The sequence below is a fragment of the Podarcis melisellensis genome (assembly GCF_964234715.1).
Source record: "Podarcis melisellensis genome assembly, chromosome: 7".
NCBI lineage: Eukaryota > Metazoa > Chordata > Lepidosauria > Squamata > Lacertidae > Podarcis > Podarcis melisellensis.
The window spans coordinates 49,580,831-49,600,128 of record NC_138539.1 but is presented as its reverse complement, the minus strand read 5'-3'; the positions used below and the strand labels follow the sequence as shown (position 1 = coordinate 49,600,128).

General features: G+C 40.3%; 1 protein-coding gene across 5 annotated transcripts in view; it reads right to left on the bottom strand.

The window, feature by feature from the left end:
• The window catches only part of LDLRAD4 (low density lipoprotein receptor class A domain containing 4), a 261,071-nt gene that overhangs the window by 195,233 nt on the left and 46,540 nt on the right, over positions 1–19,298 (bottom strand). For all 5 annotated transcript variants that reach the window (XM_081919355.1, XM_081919354.1, XM_081919353.1 and 2 more), the window contains exon 2: positions 15,177–15,267. The gene's annotated coding sequence lies outside the window, so the exon portion shown is untranslated. The remainder of the gene's footprint in view (positions 1–15,176; positions 15,268–19,298) is intronic.

The following is a 19,298-nucleotide window of genomic DNA, read 5'->3' as shown; positions in this document are numbered from 1 at the left end:
AACTGTTGAAGTTTTCCAGGGCCATTTGAAATTGCTTGGTGGCCACCCCTTTCCTAGAATCCAGCTAATAGAAAGCAGCAAAGAGATGCGGATCAAAATCAGAATGGAACAGGTATAGAGGAATGTTTGACTATATGAATCTTGGTCTAATACAGCATGGTACTTTTTATGTTCTTCCAACAATAAAAAGGTAAAAAAGTAAAAGACCCCTGGACGGTTAAGTCCAGTCAAAGGCGACTATGTGGTTGCAGCGCTCATCTCGCTTTCAGGCCGGCGTTTGTCCACGGACAGCTTTCCGGGTCATGTGGCCAACATGACTAAACCGCTTCTGGTGCAATGGGACACCGTGATGGAAACCAGAGCACACGGAAACACTGTTTATCTTCCTGCCGCAGTGGTACCTATTTATCTACTTGCATTGGCATGCTTTCGAACTGCTAGGTTGGCAGGAGCTGGGACAGAGCAACGGGAGCTCACTCCATCATGGGGATTCAAACCATCAACCTTCCGACCGGCAAGCCCAAGAGGCTCAGTGGTTTAGACCACAGTGCCATACGAGGCATGAGTTACATTTAAGAAAACTAATAGCACCCTTTCCCCACTATATCATATTTCTGCATAAGCTCAACCAATCTGCTTGTAAGTACAGTTTCTATTAATTTGCCTAGGATGGCAGTCAGAGTCTGGTCCAGATCCAACACAGCATATTGCATCCATGGGATGGCTTTTGGAATGATTACAAAGAACCCACACAAATGAAAACATTTTGTCCTAATGTGTTACCTGTGCAATTTGTTCGAAGACAATTCTGGGAACATGATCCCAGATACCAATTCAAGCAAGCTAGAATGTTCATATCTGAACAAGTTGCAAAACATAAGTGGGCCATTTAGATATGCTATTGTTACATATAGAAGGATAATGAATCTACATAATGAATGTTATTCAACCCAATGAACTAAAATGAGAGGATGCAATTTGGCCAAGATCCAAAGAACCACATAACTAGTTACACTTGTCTAAAGAAGCTTTGTGATTCTGTTTTTCAAACAGCAGTTCATCCAAAGTCACACACAAACCCCTTTTGAAGAAAAAAAAGGGGGTGTCTTTCAAAAGCAGTTTGTGATATGGCAGAAGGATCTCATTCATTCATTCATTCATTTGGGGTGGGGGGGGTAATGTCCAAACTCCTGACTCTTTTAATCTTAGCCAAGCTGGAAGTTCATTATTTTAAAATAGTGTTTATCATAAACTGCATATATTTGTGTCTATGTGTGATAGGTAAAAATTTCAAGGAAGCAGATTTTTGCTCAACGTTAGCAGAACATTTGCTTGTTGACCATAGAACAGACTGCCCTGGGTAGTAGATGGCTCTCTCTCTCTTCGCTGGATAAATTGATGCAAAGACTGGAGAGTTATCTGTCTAGGATTTCCTACATGGAGCAGGGTGGTGATGGTCAGACTACATTACCACCGAAGTACCTTCCCATCCAAAAATTTTATTATGCTAACATATGTGCAGAATTGTGGTCTGAACACCAAAATTTCCAGGAAAGTTTATTTTACATAAAATCCATCTACAGTCACTAATGGTCTTATAAAGTATGTTTTATGAATTACAGGTGTTCTTCTACAACTTTGATAAACATTAGCCATTTACTGCTGCTGTTTGGAAGCTGGAGGAAGGTCATAACGCACTATGTTATGTGTCATCAATTCAATCTCCTATAGTCCTTTATTTTGATTAAGCATGCATGGACAAAGTGACCATGTTCTTAAACAACCTCACACTCCTACAACTTTGTGTTCCTGCATTCAATACCAATTCCAGCGCCGAGGGCCTTCTGGTGGTTCCCTTGCTGCGAGAAGCCAAGTTACAAGGAACCAGGTAGAGGGCCTTCTCGGTAGTTGCACCCACCCTGTGGAACGCCCTCCCACCAGATGTCAAAGAGAAAAAGACTTTTAGAAGACATCTGAAGGCAGCCCTGTTTAGGGAAGCTTTTAATGTTTAACAGACTATTGTATTTTAATATTTTGTTGGAAGCCGCCCAGAATGGCTGGGGCAACCCAGCCAGATGGGCGGGGTATAAATATAATAATAATAATAATAATAATAATACACTTACATACACTTACATACATACACTTCAGGTTACGGACTCCCTAACCCAGAAATAGTACCTCGGGTTAAGAACTTTGCTTCAGGATGAGAACAGAAATCAGGCGGTGGCAGCACGGCGGCAGCAGGAGACCCCCTTAGCTAAAGTGGTGTTTCAGGTTAAGAACAGTTTCAGGTTAAGAATGGACCTCCGGAACAAATTAAGTACGTAACCAGAGGTACCACTGTAGTATTATTATTATTATTATTATTATTATTATTATTATTTATCTTTATGGAACATTCCTTCCCACCCCCCTTTCATTGGAAGTATTGAAAAATATGAATTTTTCTTGGATTGCAGTGCAGACCTCTCACATACTATGCCTTTGGGATCTCTAATTTAGACATTTTTGAATGTTTTCTTAGTATTGCGTATTCTGTCATTATTATAACAGACATACAAACTGATCTTTGGAAGAAAATTCTTCCTTTTCCAATCTGATCTTGTTTTATTTTAATTTGTATTTGTATTCTACATTTCCAACAGGAATACTGAGCTGAAAGCAACTAGCAGCAGCAGCATTAAAAATTAACATTACAATCAATATAATTATATCAGTAAAACTATAATCATATCAGTAACAGTTTGAGCAAATAGCACAGTCAACGCATTCTGGTAAATAAAATTCACAGGTATTCCAGCAATCTGGGCACTGGCAATCCCTAAGACTTGTTACTGTAATGTACCGTGTGTGAGGCTACCCTTGAGACTGGTCCAGAAGCTGCAGCTAGGGCACAGTGCAGCAGCCAGACTACCGACTGAATCTTAGTGTCAGCCTATGTCCCTTGTTGAAAGAACTGCACAGGCTCCCATTATGGTACTCGCCCAGGCTAAAGGTAAAACTGATAGTATATAAAGCTATAAACAACCTGGGAACAAGCTATTTGAGAAACTGCCTTATTCCACCTGTACCCCTTACTCACTGTGGTTTTTCGGAGATGCTCTTCTGACTGTGCCATATGTCACTGAGACCTACCTCATGGCCACCCAGAGCAGAAGTTTTAACACTATTGCACCTATTTGATGGAATTCCTTCCCATTGGACACGTGGCAAGCATCTATGGTGCTATGCTTTAGACACTTGTTAAAAACTTTCTTACTCATGCAGGCTTTCCCTTTAGTGTGACCCACCCATGTTGACCACACTACTGAAGGCACTTTACTGTTTTTGTGTTGTTGTTTGTCTTTTACTTTGTATATACAGTGGTACCTCGGGTTACATACGCTTCAGGTTACATACGCTTCAGGTTACAGACTCTGCTAACCCAGAAATAGTGCTTCAGGTTAAGAACTTTGCTTCAGGATGAGAACAGAAATTGTGCTCTGGCGGTGCGGCAGCAGCAGGAGGCCCCATTAGCTAAAGTGGTGCTTCAGGTTAAGAACAGTTTCAGGTTAAGTACGGACCTCCGGAACGAATTAAGTACTTAACCTGAGGTACCACTGTACTTTCAAGTCTCAAAATATACACCCTTTTGTAGCTGAGCATGGCATTCAGGATACATTCTAGAGTTTCAGCAATCTGACATGGGAATGACTTTAAAATTCTCAGATCTATGTTGCAAAATAATTGAAGTCAATAAAACAAAAAGCTAGATGAACATTTGGCTCTCATGTGTTCTTGCTGTTTATTCTACCAATCTGTTCCAAAACTTTTTCCATTGACATTTCAGGTTGTGACAAAAATGGCACACTGCTGGTTGTCTTTCCAAAGGCTTTTCTACTGACAACGGAAATTAAACTTCCTTCACTTAAGGTCTTTCCAGAAAAAATCTGTCATCGTTAGCATTCCTTTTACAGTTCAGTGGGGCAATGGCCCTAACTTTAGTCAGCTTCCATTTTCCTCTGCATTTCAAATGTCTGTTAAATCTCTGGCTTAACACTTGCTTGACCCTCTTCAAGGAAAGTGTCTGAATTAAAAGGTACAGTCCTACTTAAATTCAAGTGGTCACCTCCAGAGGTGTTTTTAATGATCCACTTCATTTTAAGAGTCTCCATGCTCTCATATGTTATTCACCCCGATCTGCCAGTATTTGCACTCAAGTTCCAACCTCTACTGTATTTCCTTGCCGGATAAACAACTAAGTGAAGTTTCATGCATTACAATTGCTGTGAGAAACACTTTAGCTGTGAGGTCCTGCAAGATTCCATCTTATCCCTCGTGCTCTTTAACATCTGTGTAAAATTGCTGAGCAAGATCATCTGAGGGTTCAGAGGAAGGTGTCATTAGTATGCTAAGGACACTCAACTTTACTTCTCTCCATCACTGGAAGCAGGTGAGGCTACGCAGGTGATAAATTTGTATGTGCATTCTGTAATGGTCTTGATGAGTCCCAATAATTTGAAAATGAATCTCAACAAGAGAGAAAAACTATGGTTCTTTGGTTTTGGAAATTGGCATCTATTGTGCTTGGTAGATAAAGTTACCCTCATAGGCACTATTTAATAGATGCCCATGACATTTACATCTACTGCAACTACACAGGTGGAGGCCCAGGGCAACTATACCACTTAACGCTGCCATTTCTAAGTAGTGTACAGTGATGTCACAAAAGAAACACAAAAGATAAAATTAACCATAAAATTAAAAAAAGCTTACTGAAAAATACCAGCTTTTAAAAAAGGGTTTTCACTTTTCACCAGGGAATAGTTCTGCCTATGGGCAATAACACCTTTACCAGAGCGCATCTCAGCTCTTTAAAAATCTCTAACGTGCACCCAGTACAGATGGTTCTAGAATCTCCTGGAGGCTTGAGGAGGAGATTCATATCCAAAAGTATTCCTTCATCAGTATCATTGGAGTCGGGGGGGGGGGGAATGAAAAGTAAACATTTATGGCAGAGATGGTTTTATGTGGCTGAAATATTAAGTAGTTCTTAAAAATACACCACTGATTTAAGACTGGAGATTAAGTGAAGACCATTCACTTAAAACACATTTTCAGCATAACCCACCCGCCCCCCCAAAAAAGAATTCTGGAAGTTTACTGTAGTTTACTTTTGAGAGCTACTATTTCCAGCACCCTTGACAAACTATAGTTTCCAGGATTCTTTGGGAGGGGGAATATGCTTTAAAGTATGGTGTGTGCACAGCCCAAGGTGGAGGACCACCTCTCCAAAGTATGCCAAAGAACAATGACCAGGACTACAGCAGGGCAACTGTGCCTGTTCCATCTCCGTGATAATAATGAATCAGACATGTCCATGTTGCTGTCTCGATATTGTACCACAGTGTGAAAGCAACACAGAACATTAGCAGATGCTACATATTGTTGAAAAGAGTAATTCATGCATCTGGTAAGGGGCGGGGGGAATGGGTGAATCAAAATGTTGTAGAAATTACCACTTTTGAGGACAAGGCAGACTATTGTGTTGGTATCTGAATTGCTTCTCAGTAATCTGTTCTCATCGTGTATTAACAATATATACATGAACAGCTTGCTTGTAAGATTCATCCTCCTACACTCTTAAGACCACTCATTAAAGTTTATAATCTATGGAGAAAAGTATGAAGTCTTAAAAAGAAGTGAGGCACTTGTAGTTACTAACAGAAATTCTCTCTCTCCCAAATGATTGAGAAATGGGAATTAGTGAAACCACATTATAGCTGAAGAGAAAGGCAGAAAGGCAGCATAGAAAATTTAAATAAACATGATTTGTTTGCATATACTAAGGCATCCACTTAAGGATCAATACTTTGCCAGTAGGAAGGCAACTTGACTTACTAATTGGTTATACCTATTGTTCCAACTTCCAGAACCTTTTTTGTCCTGCATCATAATCCTGAACACATTAAGTTGGAAGCAAGCAGTGGTGATTACAATTTGGAACTATGTGGTTGAAATCAGCCAATTTGCATGGGTGGAGAGCTTCAGGAATTGAAACACGGCTTTGGTCTGCTTCGATCCAGCTGGGGGAAATTTGAATGTGGAAGCAGGCTTCCAGTGTATATCCTTAGCTGAATTGGGTATTGTACATGTAAATAGGCACTGCACACAGGTTTCCCTAATCCAGCAGCCAGGGTTGCATATGCAAAAGCTCTTCTTAAAATGCCTAAAATCAGCATGTAGGAGGGCAAGTGAGTTTAGTCTCTGCCTCTTCCCTGCTAAAAAGCTAATTTTCACTCATTTAGATGCCCAATAATTTTATTATTTTATTATTTATTTATTTTGAATTGGTATATCCTGCCTATGCACCACTCAGAGTGGCTATCAAGAATTCAAAGCAACCATAAAATACAATGGTATATATAAACTGCAGCAGTGAGTCTATAAGAAAAGCATTGGATAAAAACCTGCCTAGCTGATAAAACATCTGCCTAAACTAAAATGTTTTTGTTATACAGTAAAACACCACTGGGGAATCAAAGAGTGCTGTAAATTGAGTGAAGCCACAAAGGAGGTCTTTTCCCTAGCTCTTATCAGCCAAGCCTGCACCATCAAGAAGACAAAGAGACAAGCTTCTGTCAAATCTTCTGGAGCAGGAAGGCTGGTAGGAAGAAGGCAGCCCCTGAGGTTTCCTGGACCGATGCTATTTATAAAGGTCATCCTCAGTGCTTTGAACTGGGCCTGGAGACAAACAGGTAATCTCTGAATGCCCCAATTATGGTAAATCGGGACATCCTATTTTGGGGGGCTGTGTTCTCCAGTACACGGTGCCCAAAATGTGTGTTTTGGGCACCACGGCCTGAAAGATGTTTGGGGGCACAATATCTCATGGGTCACATCACATGACTTGTGCAGGAGTGTGTCCCAAAAGATGTGTGTCTAAGTTTTCTGGGCAACATGTTGGAGGGTATGCAAACCAGCCTGCGTCTTGGACACTGGGATAAGTAAGTTGTTCATAATCTTAAATAATATTTCTAAGAAACAAATGTGCATCTGAAGTATAAACTAAACTGGGTTTTTTACTTGAGCCATCCAGTGTTGAAAACTGTAAAAGGTATCTTATAAGTTACCACATGGCAGTCCAAATTCTGCAGGTTGTGCCTCCGGCACAGTGCCTGTCAGCTTATCTGCCCTAGGTCATCAATGTCCCTGAAAAACATTGTTTCTGACTGGACAAACTGTGCAGTTCAAGGCCTCAAGCCATTGTATATGCAAGTTGAAAAGAACACAGAGAAAATGTGTGCCTTTTGCATCAAGGGTTGTGATAAAGTTCTCCATCAAGTTCTTAATTAGTGGCAACTGAGCACATGTTGCAGTGCAGAAGACACCATCACAGTGCACAGCATTCATAGTTGCAGCAAAAAGTTTAAACTGGGACCACAACGAAGGCATTTTAAAATTACGTTATAAAAGGTCTTTTTTTAAAATCATACATATTGTTTTTGAATTTGTTATTTCTGGTAACAATGCACAGTGAGGAATAGAAAGAAGCTCGGTTAGTTGTTTTGCACACTCCTTGAGAGGTATATTTTAAAAGCAGCCACTCATGTTTTTCTGTTTAAAAATATATAGTTATTTCGTATAGCACTTTTTGATACGTATTTCCAGGAGAATTGACATAAAAATTAAATTGAAATAAAATTGGGCATCCAGAGGTTTAGTCTATATTTGTGCATATACTGTACCTCTGAAATTTCTGAAAATTGTGATAATGCTTTTGCCTTCTTTTTATTCATATTGTTCTCTCTCTCTCTCTCTCTCTCTCTCTCTCTCTCACACACACACACACACACACACACAGTCGAACAGCACTGAAGTGTAAAATGTGCTTTCGCCAAGGTCAGTTTCTTGTGATTACTTGCCTGTGGCAACTGATGCCAGTCGCAACAGACTGAGTCTCAGCAGTCCCCAAAGTCACATTGGTGCTTATACAGAGGACATCTAGTAGGTTATAGCCACTGTTGTCAGAAGTATCTGCAGTGCTGCTAAATTTCAGCACGCATATTTAACTCTTTGTAACTTAGAAAACAATTTAAAATCAATCCACCCAAGATAAGAGTTTCTGAATTGTTTACGGAGGAAGTATGTTTTATAAATTTACTTTCAATACCCAGTTTTGTTTTTGTTTTTTAAAGTTATCTGTGTGGTTTGCAAGTAAAATTTTAAAACCACCTAATACAAAAATACATGAAATGAAAAGGTAAAACTTGCATACAAAGCTAAAGCGCAGGTAATGTGTTCATGTAAATAAATATACTGACTATAACTAAATATCTGCCTATAATTGGTTTGAATGTATTTTTAAAAACACAGGCATTAAGTAATTCCACAGTAAATTAAGTATCTGGAAATAATTCTGACAAACTCTATTTCTCTGCTCCATGAGGTAAATTGCTGCAAAGGGAGCTGCAATAAAAATGAACGGACTACCAAACTTATTTGACTGTTTTAAATGTTACCCATATCAAACCCAGATAAATTAATCAAGCCTCCTCCTGACATTAAAAAAAACCTCCACATTAAGGCCAAATGAAGGTAGAAGCTATTAGATTACTAGATTCGCAATATTTGTCATATTTGGGTCGACAATGAGCAGGAATCTCTTGCTGGGTGAAAGAGAAAACTTGAATCATGACAGCATTCTGCATTCCCTAGAAACCTTTTCAGCCAGAGGACCACATTGCCCCACTGTAACCTCAAGAGTCTACAATGTACAGTGAGTATGGTCAAAATATGGGTGCTGCCAAAATTGCCGCGGACAATCTCTCTCTCTCCCTCCCTCCCTTTCTTTCACAACACACAAAGAGGTTTGCACGATCGTGTAGATCGTGTATATAGCAGGCACATTCAACTGCAGGCAGCTTCCCTTGCCTTTTACCTTTCTTGATGGCAGGGATGAGGGAAGGCCTTGGGAACTGCTGCCGCAGGGCCCTTTGAAGTAGCAGCTTCCAGCAAAGTCAATTTTTCTTGCCTGGCTTATTGCTTCAAGGTGGTCCATGGGGTTTCTCCTGTGGTTACCAATAGAAGCTCTGCTTCCATAGAATTTATCGCTGGTACTCAGGTTAACATCAGAAACCTCCAATGCTACCCGAGTGCTGCTGATCATTGCTTAGTGATCTGGAAGCAGCAGCTCCATTGGAACTGTATGAAAAGCCCCATAGAATGCCTTGAAACAAGGCAAGGTGAGGAAGATCTTATTCACCTGCTGCTCTAATGCACTGCAGACACAAAGTGGACCGATACATTAAAAATAAAAAAGGGCACCACTGTCACCAAACTGTTGAAATCTTCCAGGGCCATTTGAAATCGCTTGGTGGCCACCCCTTTCCTAGAATCCAGTTTAATAGAAAGCAGGAAAGAGATGTGGATCAAAATCAGAAGGGAATAGGTATAGAGGAGTCTTGGTCTACTATAGCAAGATACTTTTTATGTTCTTCCAACAATAAAAAGGTAAAAAGGTAAAGGACCCCTGGACAGTTAAGTCCATTCAAAGGTGACTATGGGGTTGAGCACTCATCTCGCTTTCAGGCCAAGGAAGCCGGCATTTGTCCACAGACAGCTTTCCGGGTCATGTGGCCAGTATGACTAAACCGCCACTGGTGTATGGAGGACCGTGACAAGTGCCAGAGCGCACAGAAATGCCATTTACCTTCCCACCATACCTATTTATCTACTTGCACTGGCATGCTTTTGAAATGCAAGGTTGGCAGAAGCTGGGACAGAGCAACAGGAGCTCACCCCGTCACGGGGATTTGAACCAACAACCTTCCAATCAGCAAGCCCAAGAGGCTCAGTGGTTTAGACCACAGCACCACCCGCAATACTACATATTCAGGATCAGGAGTGCCAGCTTGGCCCCACAACTGTGGGTGCCCGGGGCTATGGGTGCCATGCAGCGTTCATGGCCATGGCACCAAAATTTGTGGGTGCCCAGCACCTTCATGGGGGATTTTGTGGGTGCTCAAGCACCCACGGTTCCAAGGGAGTTTGCACCTATGTTCAGGATAACTTACACTGTGACTTAACTGAGAACAGTCCAGATATTCCTATTCTCTGCTTCCTTTTCTTAATCAGTTATTGATTCATAGGAAGAGCTGTCATCCCATGTCTGCCACGTCTACTCAAGAGCCTTCGATGAAAGGGACTTTGTCAAATGCTTTTTGAAAGCCTTAATTCAAACAGAAATTATTTTGATTTGTGGAGACTCGCTATTGTCCTTTGCCTTGTATAGTTTGCAGACTATAAAGTTTGCTTTGCTTATACACACTTCCAAATTGTGGCATAGGAAATGCTAGCAAAATGTCCTGGTTGTTGTCTAGATTTACTATATTTTATTAAATCAAATCATTAGTTGCAAATGAGTAAGCCTGCAAAGTTACTAACTGCTGTTCAGCATAATTACAAAAAAAGTTTGAGATTCATCTTATTAAGCAACAAAGCCCCAGACAGTTCAGTACTGAATTCCTGTTAAATTGTTTTGGAAGTACCCAGTGTAACTGCATTGTGGTAAACACGTTGCAGGAGCAAAATTAAAGTGACATCCATACTGGTCATTAATTTATCCCCTGACTATAGGTAGATTAAGCTTTTGTGACAGGTCTCCCTGTTTTATAGGATATTGGTCGACTTTTTCATCCCTACCAGCAATTATTTATGAATCATACTCTGACATGCCCCCCTCATTGCAGCACTTACAGCATATCATGACTCATCAGCAATTTTCCCCTGGCATGATTTGAGGGGCGGGAAGAAAATGCCAACCTGCCATTAAACTACACCAGATAGTCTTTCAGGCATGACTTCTAATTATTATTTTCCCCTTCTTTGATGACTTGAGGAATGGCTTACTCATCCACATTAAGGCAACTTTTCATTCTTCATTAAAACATTATGAAAATTGAGATTTCAGTTGAATGCTATCAGAAGTGGAGAAGATAGCTGCTTGTCTGAAGTGTGCACTGCATGTGTGTAACACTCGAGAACTTCATTTACTGATCTGTTGAGTCGCATGATGAACTTTCAGCTTCTTGAAGCGAAAAATGACACCTCTCCAAGAAAAACCAAAAGCAGATTTTAAAAGGGCATGTTGTTGAGATCTCTGCGCAAGCACAATAAGAGGTAGCAAAAGGTAAAGCAGGACTGAACTGTGCTTTAGAAAAGGTTGTCTTCCTAACTTGCACTTTTTTATTTTCTGATGAGGACAATAATTTCTTGCAGATACACATGCTGGCACAAACACAGGCCTGGTATGGATGTAATACAAAGCTATGGTTAAGTTGGTAATACATACATAAGTTTCATGCTTGTGTGCTACCACCTTGCACTGCTTTGACTGTTTAAAGTGGTACGATGCTGCTTTAAAATGTAGAGTGCAGATGGGGGTCACAGTTTAGTGCTACATCTGTAGTATGCCACAAAGTCACTTATCCTATGGGGAATACATTTCCATTATTCAGCACAATCAGCATACTATTATGCCACTTGCTTGCTATGTGAAATGGAAACAGCTACCAGATACTAAAACTCAGCAGGGGTAAGAATGGAAAAGTATCCTACTGTAGCAGAGGAGCCAACTGGACTTGGACCCCAACTTTATAAACATAATTAGCACAATGATCACTGTCGACATATATACCGTAAATGTAATGAGGGTTTTTTTATTAAAAAAAAAACCCACACCACTATTCTTTTATAGTCAAAAAGTACATGCCTACTAAGGCATACTGAATATGAAAAAATATGACAGATGCGGAATGGATATAAGCTACCCACATTTAACTTTGCAGGTTGTGCTTGAAACTCGTTTCATCTCCTGTACGAAGTATGTACAATGGCCCATACAGGCCACGCTCTAACCAACTGTGCTAACCAGCCCCTTAGTCTCCTGTAGAAGTGGCATTTTTAAGAGTGTATGTTGCACTGCCTTGACCTTTAACTTCCACAGCACATGTTAGCTATTGACAAATTATCAGACTATATATTTGTATCCAAACTGGATGCAGCATGAATTTTACTCAGAGGGATGAGGATAATGTTTTATTTATGTGGCTAACCAAATAATTTACTAGACACCCATTCCCAAATATTTAACTAAAGAGACCTACAGATTTCTGATGATGTTTAGAAAGCCATGTATCTTCCCCCCTCTTCTTTCATTAGTCCCTTGTGTTGCTTTGATTGACTCCCAATAATCCTATTATTTGCCACATGGGAAACATTTTCCTAATATAAAAATGAAAGGAAGGTAGCATTTGCTATGGTGTGGTTACTTTCGCATTCAACGGCATGCTGCTATCTTGGGTAGCAATCATTTTTAAATAAAACTAAAACAAACGCTGTATCTCGTTCTTTCTCCTGCTCAAATCCCTCATTTCCACTCTGTTGAGATCATCCGACTATGCTCATAGTGATCTAATCTGTTACATAACCAAAACACACAGAGGCAAATTCTGCAGTCCACTCAGCGCTGGAAGCTATTGGGACTTCAAAGGGAGGATCTGTATGCAAGACAGCTGCAGAACCAAGCTTTTAATAATGAAAGGATATGCTAAGAAAAATAACAGTAAGATGCTGGTTCTTAGGAAGAACTGCCCAAAAGCTTAAAGTGTTATTTTTTAACAAAATTAAGGACATTCAGAGACAGAAGAGATGATGTATTTTCAAGAAATATGTTGGAAACATCCCTAGAATTTATTCTCCCCAACCCATCCTTTGAAATGAGTAGAATATTGTCTGCTTTATTGAAAATGGGGTTTGCCTCAAAACATTTGATTTGGTTTTTCTGTTTTAAGTTGGAGACCGTGGGTTGTATTCAGCTAAGTGCTTCTCAGAGTAAACCCACTGAAATTAATGAATCTATGTTAGTCATGTTTATTAGCTTTAATGGATCTACTCTGAGTAGGACTAACACTGAATACCACCCAGGATCCTTGGGAAACTGCTATTATTAAGATGAATATATATTGGATTATAAGACTGTTCTGGAGGGAACACATTATCTTGACCCATTTCAGTCAATTCAGGCCTGGGTTTGGGACAGAATCAGCCTCGGTATGAAGAGGGGTTGCAGTGTGAGTGGCAATCACTGCCCCTGCATGAATAGCAGAGCAACCTGGGATCCAAGCCAATGGCAGCATGTGCTTGCCAGGAAAGGTCTGTGGGCTGCACTTGAATCTTCTCTCCCCCAAATTAGGACTGGGATCAGGATAAGGAAATTATTTTCAGTCCTGTAGTGCCAGTGCAACTCTGCAGTTCAGGGATCCTAGTTCAAGAATGTGACATGGGGCTTGATTTACTTTTCCTGGATGACCTCTTTAGTGGTTCTGTGGTTCTCAGAATTCTTGTGCGCTCAGTACCAAATTTGGTGCTGCTTCTGTGTTCCCTATACCATACTGGCTCTGCCATTGATTAAAAGAGCACTGGAGGCTTATGGTGCCTTCCTCATATCTACTTTACTTGTAAAAGCAGAGCAAAAGAAGGAAAAGACACTTCTGCAAGCAGACAACACAACCTGCATCAGATTCTACAGTGCAACTTCTGCAGTTCCACAAACTTGCACCCTAATTTCCAGCTAAACCTGAAGTAGAAAACTCTCGGCTCTCTCATTGTCTCCAAATCTGAGTGGTAAAACACCTTTTAACTGTTTTTTCTCTAATTTCTAGCAAAGCTTGAGGGTGTTGCACTATGTTACCTTCCCCAAGCTCTGACTGCATCACATTCCAAGAGAGAGAGAGAGAGAGACTCATGGGTACCAGGGGAGCATTTCCCATTGTTAGCTCCCTTTGATAAAACGTCAACTGATCATTCTGGACTATTAGCCTGGAATCAACCCGCAAAAGAGATGGTCAGCCAGCAACCCTCACACAATATGGGAGCAGTGGAGAACCCAGGCTGCTCGGCCATTTAGGCCAAATCACATTCACCTGCCTTATTATGACATCAGATAGTGGTCAGGTAGTGCTGTGCTTAGCAATCTGCAAAGCACAAACAATCAGCTGAAGATCAGCCAATTGTCACTGCTTTGTGGGATGTGCCTTCACCCACACGGTTTCATTTCAGAAAGTGTGAGTAAAGACAGGTCACCTGATGTGAGGCAAGCGGACCCTCCCATTGGTCAAAATAACATGAGACAGGCAATACCCCCAACAATACCTCCTGCTTTATGACAGCAGTGGAGAACCTTTGGCCATTCAGATGTTGTTGAACTACAATGCCCATCTGCCCTAGCAAGCATAGAGAATTGCCAGGGGTGATGGGAGCTGCAGTTCAGCAACATCTGGAAAGCCAAAGGTTTCCCACACCTGCTTTATAGAGAAGAGCATATGAACTTGTATTGAAAGGACAAATAGTTCACATGCCTATGGCCACCTTTTGGACTTTATTTAGCATATAAAAATGTGTGGTTTGACTTGTGTTCCCATTGTCCTTGGCTGATATTGGGGGTGAGAAGGAATCATTGATGATACATATGTTTGACGTAGACTTCACTGTTTCAGCAGAAATGTCTGAGAAAACACAATTGTGTCAGTTTTTCTAGGAGCCATGAAACTTTCTCTCTCTTGTAGGCAGAGAAGACATTTCTGCAAACAGCTGGCTCCTCTCCTAAGTGCTGCACCTCTTAGCTATTCATATCCAGAGGAATGCAGGCAAGGAAATATGTGCCTTTTTTGAAACACAATCTCTAAGAGGAGGCTGTGTCTAGCCTGTCTACAAAATGAAAACCTTTTCTATTGCCTACAAAATGAAAGAGGCAGCATGTGCATATTGATCGGCCACTTTAATTTTTAATTTCAGTTTTCATTGTACGAAAGACTATCTTTATTATCATTCTAATAGCCACATTTTAAAATCTTTGCAAACCCTTTCAAACTATTGATCTTGAGGTGTTTTGGGAGAATTGACATCTGTCTGGTGTCCACCAACCTTCCCCTACAGCTGTTTTGGGCTATTGCATCCATCAGCCCCAGTCAGCATAGTAGTCCAAAACATTTGGATGGCACCAAGTTGGGTAAGAGTGTTGGAGAAGATGGGGAAAACAATCAAGAATGACAGAGCTACTCAAAACAAAACTTAAGAGTCTCTGTATCAGGTGGGAGGTTGACTGTGGATACACCACACACAGCTCTACTTACCAAGGCAGACATTGGAGAATCACAGTATCCCTTTGAAACCAGTTCAAGTGGATATGAGCACTCTGGAACCAAGCATGTGATGGCAAATATTCTGAGAAGGAAACACAGAGAAGAAATCTCAGCCACGAATATTTCCAAACTCTTGACCAACTATTGCAGTGATCAGAAGAGTAATTATTATGCATTTTCAAGACAACTCAGAAGCTGGACATCCTTTAGAAGGACTTTCTACACAGGAGGACTCTGTTCTATAAAATATCGCTCCAATAATCATAAAAAGGTTAACACTTTCTCACTATTGGTTAGGTTTTTAAGGATGGAATTCAGCATCATGCTAATACAATCGTTCCATCAGCATTTCTGCTTCCCAGATGGAACAATGTGCCTCATCTCAATGTGCTGTTCTGGGACTTCTCCCAACCCCCAAGAGACGATTTGGAGGAGGGCATGAGAGGCAGAGAGGAAGGAAAGCGCTGTTGCACTAGCAGGAGTCATTGTGTTGGCTCCTGCCAGTGCAACGATTTAGTTGATTTGGAACCTAAATATGAGTTTTTATGACTTTAAAATTTACATTAAAAAACCCCAACATATTAGTATTTTTAAAAAAACAAACTGGATTTTTAATCGATTACCAATGTTTAGTTTGTTGGTCTCTATTGTTAGCCAGCAAAATATTGTATTTCACCATTTTCTTTGTATGTATTATGCAAATAAATGCAATATAAATGTGGTTGTGGGGGGGTGTTTATAAATCTGATGGTTTGTGACAGAGAAAATGAGACCTGAATACTTCACTTTTAAAATGTAATCAGAATCCTGAAGAGAAGCAGGTACTTCTCCTAAGCAAAGTTTCAACCAAGTGAACGATTCAAATCATCAGTGGCTTTTCAAATATGCCATTTTAATTTTAGCTGAAAGAACAAGTGCTGACTTTGCTCGATGTTCTTTAGTCTATGATGTTGCTCAAAACAACCAGAACTCGTATGTTCACAAATCCTTGTGTACAACCATATCAGTTCAACTCTACTGCAGTCTCAGTCCTAGGCAATTTGTAAGTGAACTCATCACATCTTTGCTTCAGATTCCATTAGGGTTGTGTGTCTGTCTCTCTTTACACTCAGGCCTTGCCAGTATGTAGGATTAAACGACTTTCCAAGGTTGAATAAGCCACCATCTGTCTGTTTTGCATGGTGCTGTTTGCCATCCGGGAGGCTTGTCCCTCAGAGCGTGTTCCTACCATATGTCACCCTCAAGTGATCAGCCATGCCAAGACATTTGAGGGGGGGGGGATGACTAAGTCTAGCTGGAAAACCCTCTCTAGAATTCCAGAGGAGGTTCTCCGAGGCTGTGTTTGTCAAACTGTTCAATCCTTCCTAACCTCCTGCGATAGCCATCTGCCAGGAACTTTAGAGATATGTTGTCCAAAAGCAGAAACCCATTCTGTTTGGGTGATGTAACAATACGCCATTTGCTAGCGACAGCTCATGCAACTTTAGCTGTTTTAAAAGGCAAAATCCAGCAAACGCAAAACTGAACAGAGTTTAGAATGCCCTATTCATCCTCCTATCTAACCAACCACATTAATATGAAGTATAAAACCTGTTATGCCTTGACAAATCAACAAAGAAAAACTAATGAAACTCCAATTAATTGGAAAAAAAGTATTGTGAAACAATTCCAAACAAATAATCAGTGAGTTGTAACCAATGATCTCTGTCCACCAACAGAAGGAATCAACCAGCATAATGGGGGAAGCACACAATTTTTAGGAATTCCGCTACCCTGCAGTCCCTCATGCATACACACACACACACACACACACACACACACACCATAAATATTCTCTGGAGAATTGTTGCCTTCTCTTACAATAATCAAACAAAGGATACAAAAACTCATCTCCAAACTTTAAAGATAGACTTTCCCTGGGAAGAAGTTTCCCAGCTAGACTGAACGATTTAGGGATAATCTGTCAACAACAACAAAAATATGACTCATCATACTACTCAACACACAGAAAGCTGGTCGTGAATAATTGCTCTTAGTTTTAACTCCCTCATTTATGTTGTACATAAATTGCTGCTTGAACATGTAGCATGAAGTTTCTACACCTCAATGATAAGCAGTCATATTTCTAAATCAGAACAGTCTTCTTAAGATTTATCCTAGTGATAATAAAATCAGTACCAAAAAGGGCGTTCAATGGTAACTTCCCTGGCTAACACTTTAGATTTCCTCACCCTCTCCAAATCTATAATAATAATAATAATAATAATAATAATAGTCACATTAGATGGGGAACTGTGTATTCCCAAAGTGTTTTACAGTAAGGCAATTTTGCTCAATCTGGAGCAAATATAATCATCAATATAATAGTCAACTGGTGCTCCCTACCTTTATAGGTCAGTTTTGCTAGATTTTGCATTTCACCATTTATCAAAGCATCTATCTTACAGTATGGCATTTATAAGAATATAGAGAGACATAATACTAAAGTGTCTGGGCTCAAAATGAAATGGATGAATACTGACAGTATATTTTTAGAATAGTGAGTCTAATTTAGAAGTATTCTTGCGGCACTTGGTCCAAATCTGGATCCTTCTCCAGGCTCAGGGTTCTTATTGGCACTTTGTGTTACCTAATCCTTTTTGCTTAGGAGCTGCTGTAGTTGCTTCTAAAGCTATGATGCCTTTTTCCAGCAAGCACTGGAAGACTAGGTCTGTGAAGGCTAGGCTTTCTCTTTTTTCCATTTACAGAGCAGCATGTGAAGGGTGCAGTCTCTCACTACCCAGATTCCCCTGAAGCACAGCAGAAGCACACCCCATGTGCTTTCTCCTTTGGTGTGCCTTGTCAACATGAAATCACCTTCCAAGGCTGAGCCAATATTGTTTAGACAGCTTTGTTGTTGATGGCCATCTTGTGGTCCCAGTTGAAAAGGCAATACCTCATCTGTTGAGTCTTCCTTTGCCTTCTACCATATTTCCCAGATGTTCCTTTTTTAAATCTGCCTATATATACTCCTTTGGGATTGTTCTTGTGGAATAATTTCCATGGAGCAGTTCCATCCTATGCGATGTTTACCGTAAATCTTCCTTGCAGCCAGCGGATTTCTGTACAAACTTGCCTGGGGGTAGCTTTGTCCTATTTTCCTCTTAGATGGCTTTGGCATTTACAAAGCTTGAGAGATCATGCTTCTGAATTTTCCAGTCTGAAGAGCTCAAGCCAAAACAGCAGGGAGGACAGCAAACCTGCTCTTTGTTTGGCTTAAGGCAGCTGGTTCTGCTTTTCCTTTGACCTGGAGCGATGGCATCATTCCTGAGATTTGATGTGAAAGTAGTAGAGGCAAAAGAGAAGGCACACTTTTCAGCAGAGGAGTGTCATCTTGGTTGCTTTGAAAGTACAGCATCAAACCTCAAAAATGTTGTTCTTTCTGCTTGCCCTCATCTCTGGTACAAATTCATATTCAGTTCAAAGTTTTAAAGACTGTGTTGGGGTTTTTATTTTAAAAATATGACATATGGGTATCCTATTAGTTGGTGATATGGGTTACCGGTATTTTTTTCTAATTTTTTGTAACAGCAAGGTTTTCATTACAGTTTTAGAGAATAGTTAATGACCTTGCTGCTGCAAAAAAATTATGTTGCAGTACAGTTGTATGAACTTTCTATGCATTTGATTCCATGTTGAAATGCCCATCCTGACACCCTGCTAAGTCAACTTGCCTGTCTACATCTCTGCTGAGTAATATGATGGCCACCAGACAACAACACGGCTAACCTGTAAGCCTACCTGAAAACTGGTCTTTTCCACAAAGCCCAACTGGAAAACTGTTAGGCATATTTGAATAACATAAACATTTTAATAAATATAAGGCATGACCTATGGAGCACATCCTTTCCTAGAAATTTAAAATAGTGCTTCAAACCAAGTTTGAATAAGAGTTGGAAACTTTGATAAAAGTGTTAACCACTGTGCAGATATAACTCTAGACCAGAGTTAAAATTAAAAAGAATGCATGATGCACTCCCAGTCTACTTAAGCATGGTTAAGAGAGCAGAGACTTCTTCTCTGTGCCAAAGCTTACCTTACAAATGTATATTTCTAAACATGAGAACCACTCTA